Source organism: Coregonus clupeaformis, chromosome 14 (assembly GCF_020615455.1).
Source record: "Coregonus clupeaformis isolate EN_2021a chromosome 14, ASM2061545v1, whole genome shotgun sequence".
NCBI classification, from domain to species: Eukaryota; Metazoa; Chordata; class Actinopteri; order Salmoniformes; family Salmonidae; genus Coregonus; species Coregonus clupeaformis.
In genome coordinates this window covers 2,529,489-2,550,778 of record NC_059205.1, presented here as the reverse complement: position 1 = coordinate 2,550,778, position 21,290 = coordinate 2,529,489, and the positions used below count along the sequence as shown (strand labels likewise).

The 21,290-nt window shown below is 43.3% G+C and overlaps 1 protein-coding gene across 1 annotated transcript in view; it reads right to left on the bottom strand.

The window, feature by feature from the left end:
* Nucleotides 1-1,043: 1,043 nt before the first annotated feature.
* Nucleotides 1,044-21,290, bottom strand: part of LOC121580519 (EMILIN-2-like) — a 37,948-nt gene continuing 17,701 nt past the window's right edge. The window contains exon 5 of the transcript XR_006003072.2: nt 1,044-1,120. The gene's annotated coding sequence lies outside the window, so the exon portion shown is untranslated. The remainder of the gene's footprint in view (nt 1,121-21,290) is intronic.

The following is a 21,290-nucleotide window of genomic DNA, read 5'->3' as shown; positions in this document are numbered from 1 at the left end:
GTTATGGTGCAGGAAGTGTGTGATGTTTTGGTGCAGGGAAGTGTGTGGTGTTATGGTGCAGGGAAGTGTGTGGTGTTATGATGCAGTGAAGTGTGTGATGTTATGGTGCAGTGAAGTGTGTGGTGTTATGGTGCAGGGAAGTGTGTGGTGTTATGGTGCATTGAAGTGTGTGATGTTATGGTGCAGTGAAGTGTGTGATGTTATGGTGCAGTGAAGTGTGTGATGTTATGGTGCAGTGAAGTGTGTGATGTTATGGTGCAGTGAAGTGTGTGGTGTTATGGTGCAGGGAAGTGTGTGGTGTTATGGTGCAGTGAAGTGTGTGGTGTTATGGTGCAGGGAAGTGTGTGGTGTTATGGTGCAGTGAAGTGTGTGGTGTTATGGTGCAGGGAAGTGTGTGGTGTTATGGTGCAGTGAAGTGTGTGATGTTATGGTGCAGTGAAGTGTGTGGTGTTATGGTGCAGTGAAGTGTGTGGTGTTATGGTGCAGTGAAGTGTGTGATGTTATGGTGCAGTGAAGTGTGTGATGTTATGGTGCAGGGAATTGTGTGGTATATAATGTCTAGCTGCACTGAGCAGCTCCAGCCCTACTCTAGGAGTCATGGAAACGCTGTCTGGATGTTTCTAATGATATCATGTATGACGTCATCAGAGTGGGACTAACCCTATATGTGTATATATATAATATTCACTGGAGCCCCTGTAATGACTCTTTCTAAAGTGAAGCCATACAGAATGACTTGTTTGTTAACACAACCCATCCAACTCTCAGACAAATCTTCAAATGGGTTTATTGACAACATACGTGAGGGAATGAATCATCCCTAGTGCTTTACTAATGGTAACAGTGATTTGGTATGGAATACTGAATAACCTGTATGACAGTTGAATCTAAACAGGATTTGATATGGAATACTGAATAACCTGTATGACAGTTGAATCTAAACAGGATTTGGTATGGAATACTGAATAACCTGTATGACAGTTGAATCTAAACAGGATTTGATATGGAATACTGAATAACCTGTATGACAGTTGAATCTAAACAGGATTTGATATGGAATACTGAATAACCTGTATGACAGTTGAATCTAAACAGGATTTGGTATGGAATACTGAATAACCTGTATGGTGGTCTCTTCTCTCTGACATTTTCTTAAAGAAAAAAAAAAGTAAATATATAATTTTATAAATGTTAATTTAGGAAAACTTTTAAAAACAAAAAGTAGAAAAAGAAAGCAGATATCTAGATTGTCAAATACATGAATGACCACTTAAAGTTTTGTGATATCTTTGGCATAATTGTTCAGTAAAAAAGTGCATAGAATTAGTTTTTACATGATGAATATCTTTTAAAACACATGTATATCTATGATACAAATAATTATTCTGAACAACTGCAGGGTTGGAGGTGATTGGAGTTCTGGTATCTGTTTAAATGTATTCCTACTTTCTGATTGGTTGTGGAATGTACATGACCAAGTCCTTGCTGTGTGATTGGTTGGCCCAGTGGTAACTATCTGGTGATTGGCTGCGGGGCATAGAGGAAGATGGCGCTGAATGTTGATAGGATGTCTCTGGACTCTGTGTAACAGTGTGTATACAGCTCAGTACCTGTGTAACAGTGTGTATACAGCTCAGTACCTGTGTAACAGTGTGTGTATACAGCTCAGTACCTGTGTAACAGTGTGGATACAGCTCAGTACCTGTGTAACAGTGTGTATACAGCTCAGTACCTGTGTAACAGTGTGTATACAGCTCAGTACCTGTGTAACAGTGTGTATACAGCTCAGTACCTGTGTAACAGTGTGTATACAGCTCAGTACCTGTGTAACAGTGTGTATACAGCTCAGTACCTGTGTAACAGTGTGTGTATACAGCTCAGTACCTGTGTAACAGTGTGTGTATACAGCTCAGTACCTGTGTAACAGTGTGTGTATACAGCTCAGTACCTGTGTAACAGTGTGTATACAGCTCAGTACCTGTGTAACAGTGTGTGGATACAGCTCAGTACCTGTGTAACAGTGTGTATACAGCTCAGTACCTGTGTAACAGTGTGTGATACAGCTCAGTACCTGTGTAACAGTGTGTGTATACAGCTCAGTACCTGTGTAACAGTGTGTATACAGCTCAGTACCTGTGTAACAGTGTGTGTATACAGCTCAGTACCTGTGTAACAGTGTGTATACAACTCGGTACCTGTGTAACAGTGTGTATACAGCTCAGTACCTGTGTAACAGTGTGTATACAGCTCAGTACCTGTGTAACAGTGTGTATACAGCTCAGTACCTGTGTAACAGTGTGTATACAGCTCAGTACCTGTGTAACAGTGTGTATACAGCTCAGTACCTGTGTAACAGTGTGTATACAGCTCAGTACCTGTGTAACAGTGTGTGTATACAGCTCAGTACCTGTGTAACAGTGTGTGTATACAGCTCAGTACCTGTGTAACAGTGTGTATACAGCTCAGTACCTGTGTAACAGTGTGTATACAGCTCAGTACCTGTGTAACAGTGTGTATACAGCTCAGTACCTGTGTAACAGTTGTTGTGTTATACAGCTCAGTACCTGTGTAACAGTGTGTATACAGCTCAGTACCTGTGTAACAGTGTGTGATACAGCTCAGTACCTGTGTAACAGTGTGTATACAGCTCAGTACCTGTGTAACAGTGTGTATACAGCTCCAGTACCTGTGTAACAGTGTGTATACAGCTCAGTACCTGTGTAACAGTGTGTATACAGCTCAGTACCTGTGTAACAGTGTGTGTATACAGCTCAGTACCTGTGTAACAGTGTGTATACAGCTCAGTACCTGTGTAACAGTGTGTGTATACAGCTCAGTACCTGTGTAACAGTGTGCGCTCAGTACCCAGTAACAGTGTGTATACAGCCCAGTACCTGTGTAACAGTGTGTGATACAGCTCAGTACCTGTGTAACAGTGTGTGATACAGCTCAGTACCTGTGTAACAGTGTGTATACAGCTCAGTACCTGTGTAACAGTGTGTATACAAGCTCAGTACCTGTGTAACAGTGTGTATACAGCTCAGTACCTGTGTAACAGTGTGTATACAGCTCAGTACCTGTGTAACAGTGTGTATACAGCTCAGTACCTGTGTAACAGTGTGTGGATACAGCTCAGTACCTGTGTAACAGTGTGTATACAGCTCAGTACCTGTGTAACAGTGTGTATACAGCTCAGTACCTGTGTAACAGTGTGTATACAGCTCAGTACCTGTGTAACAGTGTGTATACAGCTCAGTACCTGTGTAACAGTGTGCCTATACAGCTCAGTACCTGTGTAACAGTGTGTATACAGCTCAGTACCTGTGTAACAGTGTGTATACAGCTCAGTACCTGTGTAACAGTGTGTGTATACAGCTCAGTACCTGTGTAACAGTGTGTGTATACAGCTCAGTACCTGTGTAACAGTGTGTATACAGCTCAGTACCTGTGTAACAGTGTGTATACAGCTCAGTACCTGTGTAACAGTGTGTATACAGCTCAGTACCTGTGTAACAGTGTGTATACAGCTCAGTACCTGTGTAACAGTGTGTATACAGCTCAGTACCTGTGTAACAGTGTGTATACAGCTCAGTACCTGTGTAACAGTGTGTATACAGCTCAGTACCTGTGTAACAGTGTGTATACAGCTCAGTACCTGTGTAACAGTGTGTATACAGCTCAGTACCTGTGTAACAGTGTGTATACAGCTCAGTACCTGTGTAACAGTGTGTGATACAGCTCAGTACCTGTGTAACAGTGTGTATACAGCTCAGTACCTGTGTAACAGTGTGTATACAGCTCAGTACCTGTGTAACAGTGTGTGTATACACTCATGGTAACAGTGTGTATACAGCTCAGTACCTGTGTAACAGTGTGTATACAGCTCAGTACCTGTGTAACAGTGTGTATACAGCTCAGTACCTGTGTACGTGTAACAGCTCGTACCTGTGTAACAGTGTGTATACAGCTCAGTACCTGTGTAACAGTGTGTATACAGCTCAGTACCTGTGTAACAGTGTGTATACAGCTCAGTACCTGTGTAACAGTGTGTATACAGCTCAGTACCCTGTAACAGTGTGTATACAGCTCAGTACCTGTGTAACAGTGTGTATACAGCTCAGTACCTGTGTAACAGTGTGTGATACAGCTCAGTACTGTGTAACAGGTAACAGTGTATACAGCTCAGTACCTGTGTAACAGTGTGTATACAGCTCAGTACCTGTGTAACAGTGTGTATACAGCCTCAGTACCTGTGTAACAGTGTGTGTATACAGCTCAGTACCTGTGTAACAGTGTGTATACAGCTCAGTACCTGTGTAACAGTGTGTGTATACAGCTCAGTACCTGTGTAACAGTGTGTATACAGCTCAGTACCTGTGTAACAGTGTGTATACAGCTCAGTACCTGTGTAACAGTGTGTGTATACAGCTCAGTACCTGTGTAACAGTGTGTATACAGCTCAGTACCTGTGTAACAGTGTGTATACAGCTCAGTACCTGTGTAACAGTGTGTGATACAGCTCAGTACCTGTGTAACAGTGTGTATACAGCTCAGTACCTGTGTAACAGTGTGTATACAGCTCAGTACCTGTGTAACAGTGTGTATACAGCTCAGTACCTGTGTAACAGTGTGTATACAGCTCAGTACCTGTGTAACAGTGTGTATACAGCTCAGTACCTGTGTAACAGTGTGTGATACAGCTCAGTACCTGTGTAACAGTGTGTATACAGCTCAGTACCTGTGTAACAGTGTGTGTATACAGCTCAGTACCTGTGTAACAGTGTGTATACACTCAGTACTGTGTAACGTGTGTATACAGCTCAGTACCTGTGTACAGTGTGTATACAGCTCAGTACCTGTGTAACAGTGTGTATACAGCTCAGTACCTGTGTAACAGTGTGTATACAGCTCAGTACCTGTGTAACAGTGTGTATACAGCTCAGTACCTGTGTAACAGTGTGTATACAGCTCAGTACCTGTGTAACAGTGTGTATACAGCTCAGTACCTGTGTAACAGTGTGTATACAGCTCAGTACCTGTGTAACAGTGTGTATACAGCTCAGTACCTGTGTAACAGTGTGTATACAGCCTCAGTACCTGTGTAACAGTGTGTGTATACAGCTCAGTACCTGTGTAACAGTGTGTATACAGCTCAGTACCTGTGTAACAGTGTGTATACAGCTCAGTACCTGTGTAACAGTGTGTGGATACAGCTCAGTACCTGTGTAACAGTGTGTATACAGCTCAGTACCTGTGTAACAGTGTGTATACAGCTCAGTACCTGTGTAACAGTGTGTATACAGCTCAGTACCTGTGTAACAGTGTGTATACAGCTCAGTACCTGTGTAACAGTGTGTGATACAGCTCAGTACCTGTGTAACAGTGTGTGATACAGCTCAGTACCTGTGTAACAGTGTGTATACAGCTCAGTACCTGTGTAACAGTGTGTATACAGCTCAGTACCTGTGTAACAGTGTGTATACAGCTCAGTACCTGTGTAACAGTGTGTATACAGCTCAGTACCTGTGTAACAGTGTGTGTATACAGCTCAGTACCTGTGTAACAGTGTGTATACAGCTCAGTACCTGTGTAACAGTGTGTATACAGCTCAGTACCTGTGTAACAGTGTGTGTATACAGCTCAGTACCTGTGTAACAGTGTGTATACAGCTCAGTACCTGTGTAACAGTGTGTATACAGCTCAGTACCTGTGTAACAGTGTGTGTATACAGCTCAGTACCTGTGTAACAGTGTGTATACAGCTCAGTACCTGTGTAACAGTGTGTATACAGCTCAGTACCTGTGTGTAACAGTGTGTATACAGCTCAGTACCTGTGTAACAGTGTGTATACAGCTCAGTACCTGTGTAACAGTGTGTGTATACAGCTCAGTACCTGTGTAACAGTGTGTATACAGCTCAGTACCTGTGTAACAGTGTGTATACAGCTCAGTACCTGTGTAACAGTGTGTGTATACAGCTCAGTACCTGTGTAACAGTGTGTATACAGCTCAGTACCTGTGTAACAGTGTGTATACAGCTCAGTACCTGTGTAACAGTGTGTGATACAGCTCAGTACCTGTGTAACAGTGTGTATACAGCTCAGTACCTGTGTAACAGTGTGTATACAGCTCAGTACCTGTGTAACAGTGTGTATACAGCTCAGTACCTGTGTAACAGTGTGTATACAGCCTCAGTACCTGTGTAACAGTGTGTATACAGCTCAGTACCTGTGTAACAGTGTGTATACAGCTCAGTACCTGTGTAACAGTGTGTATACAGCTCAGTACCTGTGTAACAGTGTGTATACAGCTCAGTACCTGTGTAACAGTGTGTATACAGCTCAGTACCTGTGTAACAGTGTGTATACAGCTCAGTACCTGTGTAACAGTGTGTGTATACAGCTCAGTACCTGTGTAACAGTGTGTATACAGCTCAGTACCTGTGTAACAGTGTGTATACAGCTCAGTACCTGTGTAACAGTGTGTATACAGCTCAGTACCTGTGTAACAGTGTGTATACAGCTCAGTACCTGTGTAACAGTGTGTATACAGCTCAGTACCTGTGTAACAGTGTGTGGATACAGCTCAGTACCTGTGTAACAGTGTGTATACAGCTCAGTACCTGTGTAACAGTGTGTATACAGCTCAGTACCTGTGTAACAGTGTGTGTATACAGCTCAGTACCTGTGTAACAGTGTGTATACAGCTCAGTACCTGTGTAACAGTGTGTATACAGCTCAGTACCTGTGTAACAGTGTGTATACAGCTCAGCACCTGTGTAACAGTGTGTATACAGCTCAGTACCTGTGTAACAGTGTGTATACAGCTCAGTACCTGTGTAACAGTGTGTCGACATCCAGTACCTGTGTAACAGTGTGTATACAGCTCAGTACCTGTGTAACAGTGTGTATACAGCTCAGTACCTGTGTAACAGTGTGTATACAGCTCAGTACCTGTGTAACAGTGTGTATACAGCTCAGTACCTGTGTAACAGTGTGTATACAGCTCAGTACCTGTGTAACAGTGTGTATACAGCTCAGTACCTGTGTAACAGTGTGTATACAGCTCAGTACCTGTGTAACAGTGTGTATACAGCTCAGTACCTGTGTAACAGTGTGTATACAGCTCAGTACCTGTGTAACAGTGTGTATACAGCTCAGTACCTGTGTAACAGTGTGTATACAGCTCAGTACCTGTGTAACAGTGTGTATACAGCTCAGTACCTGTGTAACAGTGTGTATACAGCTCAGTACCTGTGTAACAGTGTGTATACAGCTCAGTACCTGTGTAACAGTGTGTATACAGCTCAGTACCTGTGTAACAGTGTGTATACAGCTCAGTACCTGTGTAACAGTGTGTATACAGCTCAGTACCTGTGTAACAGTGTGTATACAGCTCAGTACCTGTGTAACAGTGTGTGTATACAGCTCAGTACCTGTGTAACAGTGTGTGTATACAGCTCAGTACCTGTGTAACGAGTGTGTATACAGCTCAGTACCTGTGTAACAGTGTGTGTATACAGCTCAGTACCTGTGTAACAGTGTGTATACAGCTCAGTACCTGTGTAACAGTGTGTGTATACAGCTCAGTACCTGTGTAACAGTGTGTGTATACAGCTCAGTACCTGTGTAACAGTGTGTGATACAGCTCAGTACCTGTGTAACAGTGTGTATACAGCTCAGTACCTGTGTAACAGTGTGTATACAGCTCAGTCCCGTTGTACGTAACAGTGTGTATACAGCTCAGTACCTGTGTAACAGTGTGTATACAGCTCAGTACCTGTGTAACAGTGTGTATACAGCTCAGTACCTGTGTAACAGTGTGTATACAGCTCAGTACCTGTGTAACAGTGTGTATACAGCTCAGTACCTGTGTAACAGTGTGTATACAGCTCAGTACCTGTGTAACAGTGTGTATACAGCTCAGTACCTGTGTAACAGTGTGTGATACAGCTCAGTACCTGTGTAACAGTGTGTATACAGCTCAGTACCTGTGTAACAGTGTGTGTATACAGCTCAGTACCTGTGTAACAGTGTGTATACAGCTCAGTACCTGTGTAACAGTGTGTGATACAGCTCAGTACCTGTGTAACAGTGTGTATACAGCTCAGTACCTGTGTAACAGTGTGTATACAGCTCAGTACCTGTGTAACAGTGTGTATACAGCTCAGTACCTGTGTAACAGTGTGTATACAGCTCAGTACCTGTGTAACAGTGTGTGTATACAGCTCAGTACCTGTGTAACAGTGTGTGTATACAGCTCAGTACCTGTGTAACAGTGTGTATACAGCTCAGTACCTGTGTAACAGTGTGTGATACAGCTCAGTACCTGTGTAACAGTGTGTATACAGCTCAGTACCTGTGTAACAGTGTGTATACAGCTCAGTACCTGTGTAACAGTGTGTATACAGCTCAGTACCTTCTTCGTGTAACAGTGTGTATACAGCTCAGTACCTGTGTAACAGTGTGTATACAGCTCAGTACCTGTGTAACAGTGTGTGTATACAGCTCAGTACCTGTGTTAACAGTGTGTATACAGCTCAGTACCTGTGTAACAGTGTGTATACAGCTCAGTACCTGTGTAACAGTGTGTATACAGCTCAGTACCTGTGTAACAGTGTGTTATACAGCTCAGTACCTGTGTAACAGTGTGTATACAGCTCAGTACCTGTGTAACAGTGTGTGATACAGCTCAGTACCTGTGTAACAGTGTGTGTATACAGCTCAGTACCTGTGTAACAGTGTGTATACAGCTCAGTACCTGTGTAACAGTGTGTATACAGCTCAGTACCTGTGTAACAGTGTGTATACAGCTCAGTACCTGTGTAACAGTGTGTATACAGCTCAGTACCTGTGTAACAGTGTGTATACAGCTCAGTACCTGTGTAACAGTGTGTATACAGCTCAGTACCTGTGTAACAGTGTGTGTATACAGCTCAGTACCTGTGTAACAGTGTGTTATACAGCTCAGTACCTGTGTAACAGTGTGTATACAGCTCAGTACCTGTGTAACAGTGTGTATACAGCTCAGTACCTGTGTAACAGTGTGTATACAGCTCCAGTACCTGTGTAACAGTGTGTATACAGCTCAGTACCTGTGTAACAGTGTGTATACAGCTCAGTACCTGTGTAACAGTGTGTATACAGCTCAGTACCTGTGTAACAGTGTGTGTATACAGCTCAGTACCTGTGTAACAGTGTGTATACAGCTCAGTACCTGTGTAACAGTGTGTATACAGCTCAGTACCTGTGTAACAGTGTGTATACAGCTCAGTACCTGTGTAACAGTGTGTATACAGCTCAGTACCTGTGTAACAGTGTGTATACAGCTCAGTACCTGTGTAACAGTGTGTATACAGCTCAGTACCTGTGTAACAGTGTGTATACAGCTCAGTACCTGTGTAACAGTGTGTGGATACAGCTCAGTACCTGTGTAACAGTGTGTGTATACAGCTCAGTACCTGTGTAACAGTGTGTATACAGCTCAGTACCTGTGTAACAGTGTGTATACAGCTCAGTACCTGTGTAACAGTGTGTATACAGCTCAGTACCTGTGTAACAGTGTGTATACAGCTCAGTACCTGTGTAACAGTGTGTATACAGCTCAGTACCTGTGTAACAGTGTGTATACAGCTCAGTACCTGTGTAACAGTGTGTGTATACAGCTCAGTACCTGTGTAACAGTGTGTATACAGCTCAGTACCTGTGTAACAGTGTGTATACAGCTCAGTACCTGTGTAACAGTGTGTATACAGCTCAGTACCTGTGTAACAGTGTGTATACAGCTCAGTACCTGTGTAACAGTGTGTATACAGCTCAGTACCTGTGTAACAGTGTGTATACAGCTCAGTACCTGTGTAACAGTGTGTGTATACAGCTCAGTACCTGTGTAACAGTGTGTTATACAGCTCAGTACCTGTGTAACAGTGTGTATACAGCTCAGTACCTGTGTAACAGTGTGTATACAGCTCAGTACCTGTGTAACAGTGTGTGATACAGCTCAGTACCTGTGTAACAGTGTGTATACAGCTCAGTACCTGTGTAACAGTGTGTATACAGCTCAGTACCTGTGTAACAGTGTGTGTATACAGCTCAGTACCTGTGTAACAGTGTGTATACAGCTCAGTACCTGTGTAACAGTGTGTATACAGCTCAGTACCTGTGTAACAGTGTGTATACAGCTCAGTACCTGTGTAACAGTGTGTATACAGCTCAGTACCTGTGTAACAGTGTGTATACAGCTCAGTACCTGTGTAACAGTGTGTATACAGCTCAGTACCTGTGTAACAGTGTGTATACAGCTCAGTACCTGTGTAACAGTGTGTGATACAGCTCAGTACCTGTGTAACAGTGTGTATACAGCTCAGTACCTGTGTAACAGTGTGTATACAGCTCAGTACCTGTGTAACAGTGTGTGTATACAGCTCAGTACCTGTGTAACAGTGTGTATACAGCTCAGTACCTGTGTAACAGTGTGTGTATACAGCTCAGTACCTGTGTAACAGTGTGTATACAGCTCAGTACCTGTGTAACAGTGTGTATACAGCTCAGTACCTGTGTAACAGTGTGTATACAGCTCAGTACCTGTGTAACAGTGTGTATACAGCTCAGTACCTGTGTAACAGTGTGTGTATACAGCTCAGTACCTGTGTAACAGTGTGTATACAGCTCAGTACCTGTGTAACAGTGTGTATACAGCTCAGTACCTGTGTAACAGTGTGTATACAGCTCAGTACCTGTGTAACAGTGTGTATACAGCTCAGTACCTGTGTAACAGTGTGTGATACAGCTCAGTACCTGTGTAACAGTGTGTATACAGCTCAGTACCTGTGTAACAGTGTGTATACAGCTCAGTACCTGTGTAACAGTGTGTATACAGCTCAGTACCTGTGTAACAGTGTGTATACAGCTCAGTACCTGTGTAACAGTGTGTATACAGCTCAGTACCTGTGTAACAGTGTGTTATACAGCTCAGTACCTGTGTAACAGTGTGTGTATACAGCTCAGTACCTGTGTAACAGTGTGTATACAGCTCAGTACCTGTGTAACAGTGTGTATACAGCTCAGTACCTGTGTAACAGTGTGTATACAGCTCAGTACCTGTGTAACAGTGTGTATACAGCTCAGTACCTGTGTAACAGTGTGTGATACAGCTCAGTACCTGTGTAACAGTGTGTATACAGCTCAGTACCTGTGTAACAGTGTGTATACAGCTCAGTACCTGTGTAACAGTGTGTATACAGCTCAGTACCTGTGTAACAGTGTGTATACAGCTCAGTACCTGTGTAACAGTGTGTGTATACAGCTCAGTACCTGTGTAACAGTGTGTATACAGCTCAGTACCTGTGTAACAGTGTGTATACAGCTCAGTACCTGTGTAACAGTGTGTATACAGCTCAGTACCTGTGTAACAGTGTGTGTATACAGCTCAGTACCTGTGTAACAGTGTGTATACAGCTCAGTACCTGTGTAACAGTGTGTATACAGCTCAGTACCTGTGTAACAGTGTGTATACAGCTCAGTACCTGTGTAACAGTGTGTATACAGCTCAGTACCTGTGTAACAGTGTGTATACAGCTCAGTACCTGTGTAACAGTGTGTATACAGCTCAGTACCTGTGTCAACAGTGTGTATACAGCTCAGTACCTGTGTAACAGTGTGTATACAGCTCAGTACCTGTGTAACAGTGTGTATACAGCTCAGTACCTGTGTAACAGTGTGTATACAGCTCAGTACCTGTGTAACAGTGTGTATACAGCTCAGTACCTGTGTAACAGTGTGTATACAGCTCAGTACCTGTGTAACAGTGTGTATACAGCTCAGTACCTGTGTAACAGTGTGTATACAGCTCAGTACCTGTGTAACAGTGTGTATACAGCTCAGTACCTGTGTAACAGTGTGTATACAGCTCAGTACCTGTGTAACAGTGTGTGTATACAGCTCAGTACCTGTGTAACAGTGTGTATACAGCTCAGTACCTGTGTAACAGTGTGTATACAGCTCAGTACCTGTGTAACAGTGTGTGATACAGCTCAGTACCTGTGTAACAGTGTGTATACAGCTCAGTACCTGTGTAACAGTGTGTATACAGCTCAGTACCTGTGTAACAGTGTGTATACAGCTCAGTACCTGTGTAACAGTGTGTATACAGCTCAGTACCTGTGTAACAGTGTGTATACAGCTCAGTACCTGTGTAACAGTGTGTGTATACAGCTCAGTACCTGTGTAACAGTGTGTGTATACAGCTCAGTACCTGTGTAACAGTGTGTATACAGCTCAGTACCTGTGTAACAGTGTGTATACAGCTCAGTACCTGTGTAACAGTGTGTATACAGCTCAGTACCTGTGTAACAGTGTGTATACAGCTCAGTACCTGTGTAACAGTGTGTATACAGCTCAGTACCTGTGTAACAGTGTGTATACAGCTCAGTACCTGTGTAACAGTGTGTATACAGCTCAGTACCTGTGTAACAGTGTGTGTATACAGCTCAGTACCTGTGTAACAGTGTGTATACAGCTCAGTACCTGTGTAACAGTGTGTATACAGCTCAGTACCTGTGTAACAGTGTGTGATACAGCTCAGTACCTGTGTAACAGTGTGTATACAGCTCAGTACCTGTGTAACAGTGTGTATACAGCTCAGTACCTGTGTAACAGTGTGTATACAGCTCAGTACCTGTGTAACAGTGTGTATACAGCTCAGTACCTGTGTAACAGTGTGTATACAGCTCAGTACCTGTGTAACAGTGTGTATACAGCTCAGTACCTGTGTAACAGTGTGTGTATACAGCTCAGTACCTGTGTGAACAGTGTGTGTATACAGCTCAGTACCTGTGTAACAGTGTGTATACAGCTCAGTACCTGTGTAACAGTGTGTATACAGCTCAGTACCTGTGTAACAGTGTGTATACAGCTCAGTACCTGTGTAACAGTGTGTGTATACAGCTCAGTACCTGTGTAACAGTGTGTATACAGCTCAGTACCTGTGTAACAGTGTGTATACAGCTCAGTACCTGTGTAACAGTGTGTATACAGCTCAGTACCTGTGTAACAGTGTGTATACAGCTCAGTACCTGTGTAACAGTGTGTGATACAGCTCAGTACCTGTGTAACAGTCGTGTATACAGCTCAGTACCTGTGTAACAGTGTGTATACAGCTCAGTACCTGTGTAACAGTGTGTATACAGCTCAGTACCTGTGTAACAGTGTGTGATACAGCTCAGTACCTGTGTAACAGTGTGTATACAGCTCAGTACCTGTGTAACAGTGTGTATACAGCTCAGTACCTGTGTAACAGTGTGTGATACAGCTCAGTACCTGTGTAACAGTGTGTATACAGCTCAGTACCTGTGTAACAGTGTGTATACAGCTCAGTACCTGTGTAACAGTGTGTGTATACAGCTCAGTACCTGTGTAACAGTGTGTATACAGCTCAGTACCTGTGTAACAGTGTGTATACAGCTCAGTACCTGTGTAACAGTGTGTATACAGCTCAGTACCTGTGTAACAGTGTGTATACAGCTCAGTACCTGTGTAACAGTGTGTATACAGCTCAGTACCTGTGTAACAGTGTGTATACAGCTCAGTACCTGTGTAACAGTGTGTATACAGCTCAGTACCTGTGTAACAGTGTGTGTATACAGCTCAGTACCTGTGTAACAGTGTGTATACAGCTCAGTACCTGTGTAACAGTGTGTATACAGCTCAGTACCTGTGTAACAGTGTGTATACAGCTCAGTACCTGTGTAACAGTGTGTGATACAGCTCAGTACCTGTGTAACAGTGTGTATACAGCTCAGTACCTGTGTAACAGTGTGTATACAGCTCAGTACCTGTGTAACAGTGTGTATACAGCTCAGTACCTGTGTAACAGTGTGTGTATACAGCTCAGTACCTGTGTAACAGTGTGTATACAGCTCAGTACCTGTGTAACAGTGTGTATACAGCTCAGTACCTGTGTAACAGTGTGTGTATACAGCTCAGTACCTGTGTAACAGTGTGTATACAGCTCAGTACCTGTGTAACAGTGTGTATACAGCTCAGTACCTGTGTAACAGTGTGTATACAGCTCAGTACCTGTGTAACAGTGTGTGATACAGCTCAGTACCTGTGTAACAGTGTGTATACAGCTCAGTACCTGTGTAACAGTGTGTGTATACAGCTCAGTACCTGTGTAACAGTGTGTATACAGCTCAGTACCTGTGTAACAGTGTGTATACAGCTCAGTACCTGTGTAACAGTGTGTATACAGCTCAGTACCTGTGTAACAGTGTGTATACAGCTCAGTACCTGTGTAACAGTGTGTATACAGCTCAGTACCTGTGTAACAGTGTGTATACAGCTCAGTACCTGTGTAACAGTGTGTATACAGCTCAGTACCTGTGTAACAGTGTGTATACAGCTCAGTACCTGTGTAACAGTGTGTGTATACAGCTCAGTACCTGTGTAACAGTGTGTATACAGCTCAGTACCTGTGTAACAGTGTGTGTATACAGCTCAGTACCTGTGTAACAGTGTGTTATACAGCTCAGTACCTGTGTAACAGTGTGTATACAGCTCAGTACCTGTGTAACAGTGTGTATACAGCTCAGTACCTGTGTAACAGTGTGTATACAGCTCAGTACCTGTGTAACAGTGTGTATACAGCTCAGTACCTGTGTAACAGTGTGTATACAGCTCAGTACCTGTGTAACAGTGTGTATACAGCTCAGTACCTGTGTAACAGTGTGTGTATACAGCTCAGTACCTGTGTAACAGTGTGTATACAGCTCAGTACCTGTGTAACAGTGTGTATACAGCTCAGTACCTGTGTAACAGTGTGTATACAGCTCAGTACCTGTGTAACAGTGTGTGATACAGCTCAGTACCTGTGTAACAGTGTGTATACAGCTCAGTACCTGTGTAACAGTGTGTATACAGCTCAGTACCTGTGTAACAGTGTGTATACAGCTCAGTACCTGTGTAACAGTGTGTGTATACAGCTCAGTACCTGTGTAACAGTGTGTATACAGCTCAGTACCTGTGTAACAGTGTGTATACAGCTCAGTACCTGTGTAACAGTGTGTATACAGCTCAGTACCTGTGTAACAGTGTGTGTATACAGCTCAGTACCTGTGTAACAGTGTGTATACAGCTCAGTACCTGTGTAACAGTGTGTATACAGCTCAGTACCTGTGTAACAGTGTGTATACAGCTCAGTACCTGTGTAACAGTGTGTGTATACAGCTCAGTACCTGTGTAACAGTGTGTATACAGCTCAGTACCTGTGTAACAGTGTGTATACAGCTCAGTACCTGTGTAACAGTGTGTATACAGCTCAGTACCTGTGTAACAGTGTGTATACAGCTCAGTACCTGTGTAACAGTGTGTATACAGCTCAGTACCTGTGTAACAGTGTGTATACAGCTCAGTACCTGTGTAACAGTGTGTGTATACAGCTCAGTACCTGTGTAACAGTGTGTATACAGCTCAGTACCTGTGTAACAGTGTGTGGATACAGCTCAGTACCTGTGTAACAGTGTGTATACAGCTCAGTACCTGTGTAACAGTGTGTATACAGCTCAGTACCTGTGTAACAGTGTGTATACAGCTCAGTACCTGTGTAACAGTGTGTATACAGCTCAGTACCTGTGTAACAGTGTGTATACAGCTCAGTACCTGTGTAACAGTGTGTATACAGCTCAGTACCTGTGTAACAGTGTGTATACAGCTCAGTACCTGTGTAACAGTGTGTATACAGCTCAGTACCTGTGTAACAGTGTGTGTATACAGCTCAGTACCTGTGTAACAGTGTGTATACAGCTCAGTACCTGTGTAACAGTGTGTATACAGCTCAGTACCTGTGTAACAGTGTGTATACAGCTCAGTACCTGTGTAACAGTGTGTATACAGCTCAGTACCTGTGTAACAGTGTGTATACAGCTCAGTACCTGTGTAACAGTGTGTGATACAGCTCAGTACCTGTGTAACAGTGTGTATACAGCTCAGTACCTGTGTAACAGTGTGTATACAGCTCAGTACCTGTGTAACAGTGTGTATACAGCTCAGTACCTGTGTAACAGTGTGTATACAGCTCAGTACCTGTGTAACAGTGTGTATACAGCTCAGTACCTGTGTAACAGTGTGTATACAGCTCAGTACCTTGTAACAGTGTGTATACAGCTCAGTACCTGTGTAACAGTGTGTGATACAGCTCAGTACCTGTGTAACAGTGTGTATACAGCTCAGTACCTGTGTAACAGTGTGTATACAGCTCAGTACCTGTGTAACAGTGTGTATACAGCTCAGTACCTGTGTAACAGTGTGATACAGCTCAGTACCTGTGTAACAGTGTGTATACAGCTCAGTACCTGTGTAACAGTGTGTGTATACAGCTCAGTACCTGTGTAACAGTGTGTATACAGCTCAGTACCTGTGTAACAGTGTGTATACAGCTCAGTACCTGTGTAACAGTGTGTATACAGCTCAGTACCTGTGTAACAGTGTGTATACAGCTCAGTACCTGTGTAACAGTGTGTGTATACAGCTCAGTACCTGTGTAACAGTGTGTATACAGCTCAGTACCTGTGTAACAGTGTGTATACAGCTCAGTACCTGTGTAACAGTGTGTATACAGCTCAGTACCTGTGTTAACAGTGTGTATACAGCTCAGTACCTGTGTAACAGTGTGTATACAGCTCAGTACCTGTGTAACAGTGTGTATACAGCTCAGTACCTGTGTAACAGTGTGTGTATACAGCTCAGTACCTGTGTAACAGTGTGTGTATACAGCTCAGTACCTGTGTAACAGTGTGTATACAGCTCAGTACCTGTGTAACAGTGTGTATACAGCTCAGTACCTGTGTAACAGTGTGTATACAGCTCAGTACCTGTGTAACAGTGTGTATACAGCTCAGTACCTGTGTAACAGTGTGTATACAGCTCAGTACCTGTGTAACAGTGTGTATACAGCTCAGTACCTGTGTAACAGTGTGTATACAGCTCAGTACCTGTGTAACAGTGTGTATACAGCTCAGTACCTGTGTAACAGTGTGTGTATACAGCTCAGTACCTGTGTAACAGTGTGTATACAGCTCAGTACCTGTGTAACAGTGTGTATACAGCTCAGTACCTGTGTAACAGTGTGTATACAGCTCAGTACCTGTGTAACAGTGTGTATACAGCTCAGTACCTGTGTAACAGTGTGTGTATACAGCTCAGTACCTGTGTAACAGTGTGTATACAGCTCAGTACCTGTGTAACAGTGTGTATACAGCTCAGTACCTGTGTAACAGTGTGTATACAGCTCAGTACCTGTGTAACAGTGTGTGTATACAGCTCAGTACCTGTGTAACAGTGTGTATACAGCTCAGTACCTGTGTAACAGTGTGTATACAGCTCAGTACCTGTGTAACAGTGTGTATACAGCTCAGTACCTGTGTAACAGTGTGTATACAGCTCAGTACCTGTGTAACAGTGTGTATACAGCTCAGTACCTGTGTAACAGTGTGTATACAGCTCAGTACCTGTGTAACAGTGTGTATACAGCTCAGTACCTGTGTAACAGTGTGTATACAGCTCAGTACCTGTGTAACAGTGTGTATACAGCTCAGTACCTGTGTAACAGTGTGTATACAGCTCAGTACCTGTGTAACAGTGTGTGATACAGCTCAGTACCTGTGTAACAGTGTGTATACAGCTCAGTACCTGTGTAACAGTGTGTATACAGCTCAGTACCTGTGTAACAGTGTGTGTATACAGCTCAGTACCTGTGTAACAGTGTGTATACAGCTCAGTACCTGTGTAACAGTGTGTATACAGCTCAGTACCTGTGTAACAGTGTGTGTATACAGCTCAGTACCTGTGTAACAGTGTGTGTATACAGCTCAGTACCTGTGTAACAGTGTGGATACAGCTCAGTACCTGTGTAACAGTGTGTGTATACAGCTCAGTACCTGTGTAACAGTGTGTATACAGCTCAGTACCTGTGTAACAGTGTGTATACAGCTCAGTACCTGTGTAACAGTGTGTGGATACAGCTCAGTACCTGTGTAACAGTGTGTATACAGCTCAGTACCTGTGTAACAGTGTGTGTATACAGCTCAGTACCTGTGTAACAGTGTGTATACAGCTCAGTACCTGTGTAACAGTGTGTATACAGCTCAGTACCTGTGTAACAGTGTGTATACAGCTCAGTACCTGTGTAACAGTGTGTATACAGCTCAGTACCTGTGTAACAGTGTGTATACAGCTCAGTACCTGTGTAACAGTGTGTATACAGCTCAGTACCTGTGTAACAGTGTGTATACAGCTCAGTACCTGTGTAACAGTGTGTGTATACAGCTCAGTACCTGTGTAACAGTGTGTGTATACAGCTCAGTACCTGTGTAACAGTGTGTATACAGCTCAGTACCTGTGTAACAGTGTGTATACAGCTCAGTACCTGTGTAACAGTGTGTATACAGCTCAGTACCTGTGTAACAGTGTGTATACAGCTCAGTACCTGTGTAACAGTGTGTATACAGCTCAGTACCTGTGTAACAGTGTGTATACAGCTCAGTACCTGTGTAACAGTGTGTATACAGCTCAGTACCTGTGTAACAGTGTGTATACAGCTCAGTACCTGTGTAACAGTGTGTGATACAGCTCAGTACCTGTGTAACAGTGTGTATACAGCTCAGTACCTGTGTAACAGTGTGTATACAGCTCAGTACCTGTGTAACAGTGTGTATACAGCTCAGTACCTGTGTAACAGTGTGTGGATACAGCTCAGTACCTGTGTAACAGTGTGTATACAGCTCAGTACCTGTGTAACAGTGTGTATACAGCTCAGTACCTGTGTAACAGTGTGTGTATACAGCTCAGTACCTGTGTAACAGTGTGTATACAGCTCAGTACCTGTGTAACAGTGTGTATACAGCTCAGTACCTGTGTAACAGTGTGTGTATACAGCTCAGTACCTGTGTAACAGTGTGTATACAGCTCAGTACCTGTGTAACAGTGTGTATACAGCTCAGTACCTGTGTAACAGTGTGTATACAGCTCAGTACCTGTGTAACAGTGTGTATACAGCTCAGTACCTGTGTAACAGTGTGTGTATACAGCTCAGTACCTGTGTAACAGTGTGTATACAGCTCAGTACCTGTGTAACAGTGTGTATACAGCTCAGTACCTGTGTAACAGTGTGTATACAGCTCAGTACCTGTGTAACAGTGTGTATACAGCTCAGTACCTGTGTAACAGTGTGTATACAGCTCAGTACCTGTGTAACAGTGTGTGGATACAGCTCAGTACCTGTGTAACAGTGTGTATACAGCTCAGTACCTGTGTAACAGTGTGTATACAGCTCAGTACCTGTGTAACAGTGTGTATACAGCTCAGTACCTGTGTAACAGTGTGTATACAGCTCAGTACCTGTGTAACAGTGTGTATACAGCTCAGTACCTGTGTAACAGTGTGTATACAGCTCAGTACCTGTGTAACAGTGTGTATACAGCTCAGTACCTGTGTAACAGTGTGTATACAGCTCAGTACCTGTGTAACAGTGTGTGTATACAGCTCAGTACCTGTGTAACAGTGTGTATACAGCTCAGTACCTGTGTAACAGTGTGTGTATACAGCTCAGTACCTGTGTAACAGTGTGTATACAGCTCAGTACCTGTGTAACAGTGTGTATACAGCTCAGTACCTGTGTAACAGTGTGTATACAGCTCAGTACCTGTGTAACAGTGTGTATACAGCTCAGTACCTGTGTAACAGTGTGTATACAGCTCAGTACCTGTGTAACAGTGTGTATACAGCTCAGTACCTGTGTAACAGTGTGTATACAGCTCAGTACCTGTGTAACAGTGTGTATACAGCTCAGTACCTGTGTAACAGTGTGTATACAGCTCAGTACCTGTGTAACAGTGTGTATACAGCTCAGTACCTGTGTAACAGTGTGTATACAGCTCAGTACCTGTGTAACAGTGTGTGTATACAGCTCAGTACCTGTGTAACAGTGTGTATACAGCTCAGTACCTGTGTAACAGTGTGTGATACAGCTCAGTACCTGTGTAACAGTGTGTATACAGCTCAGTACCTGTGTAACAGTGTGTATACAGCTCAGTACCTGTGTAACAGTGTGTATACAGCTCAGTACCTGTGTAACAGTGTGTGTATACAGCTCAGTACCTGTGTAACAGTGTGTATACAGCTCAGTACCTGTGTAACAGTGTGTATACAGCTCAGTACCTGTGTAACAGTGTGTATACAGCTCAGTACCTGTGTAACAGTGTGTGTATACAGCTCAGTACCTGTGTAACAGTGTGTATACAGCTCAGTACCTGTGTAACAGTGTGTATACAGCTCAGTACCTGTGTAACAGTGTGTATACAGCTCAGTACCTGTGTAACAGTGTGTATACAGCTCAGTACCTGTGTAACAGTGTGTATACAGCTCAGTACCTGTGTAACAGTGTGTGGATACAGCTCAGTACCTGTGTAACAGTGTGTATACAGCTCAGTACCTGTGTAACAGTGTGTATACAGCTCAGTACCTGTGTAACAGTGTGTATACAGCTCAGTACCTGTGTAACAGTGTGTATACAGCTCAGTACCTGTGTAACAGTGTGTGTATACAGCTCAGTACCTGTGTAACAGTGTGTGATACAGCTCAGTACCTGTGTAACAGTGTGTATACAGCTCAGTACCTGTGTAACAGTGTGTATACAGCTCAGTACCTGTGTAACAGTGTGTGATACAGCTCAGTACCTGTGTAACAGTGTGTATACAGCTCAGTACCTGTGTAACAGTGTGTGTATACAGCTCAGTACCTGTGTAACAGTGTGTATACAGCTCAGTACCTGTGTAACAGTGTGTATACAGCTCAGTACCTGTGTAACAGTGTGTATACAGCTCAGTACCTGTGTAACAGTGTGTATACAGCTCAGTACCTGTGTAACAGTGTGTATACAGCTCAGTACCTGTGTAACAGTGTGTATACAGCTCAGTACCTGTGTAACAGTGTGTATACAGCTCAGTACCTGTGTAACAGTGTGTATACAGCTCAGTACCTGTGTAACAGTGTGTATACAGCTCAGTACCTGTGTAACAGTGTGTGTATACAGCTCAGTACCTGTGTAACAGTGTGTATACAGCTCAGTACCTGTGTAACAGTGTGTATACAGCTCAGTACCTGTGTAACAGTGTGTATACAGCTCAGTACCTGTGTAACAGTGTGTATACAGCTCAGTACCTGTGTAACAGTGTGTGTATACAGCTCAGTACCTGTGTAACAGTGTGTGATACAGCTCAGTACCTGTGTAACAGTGTGT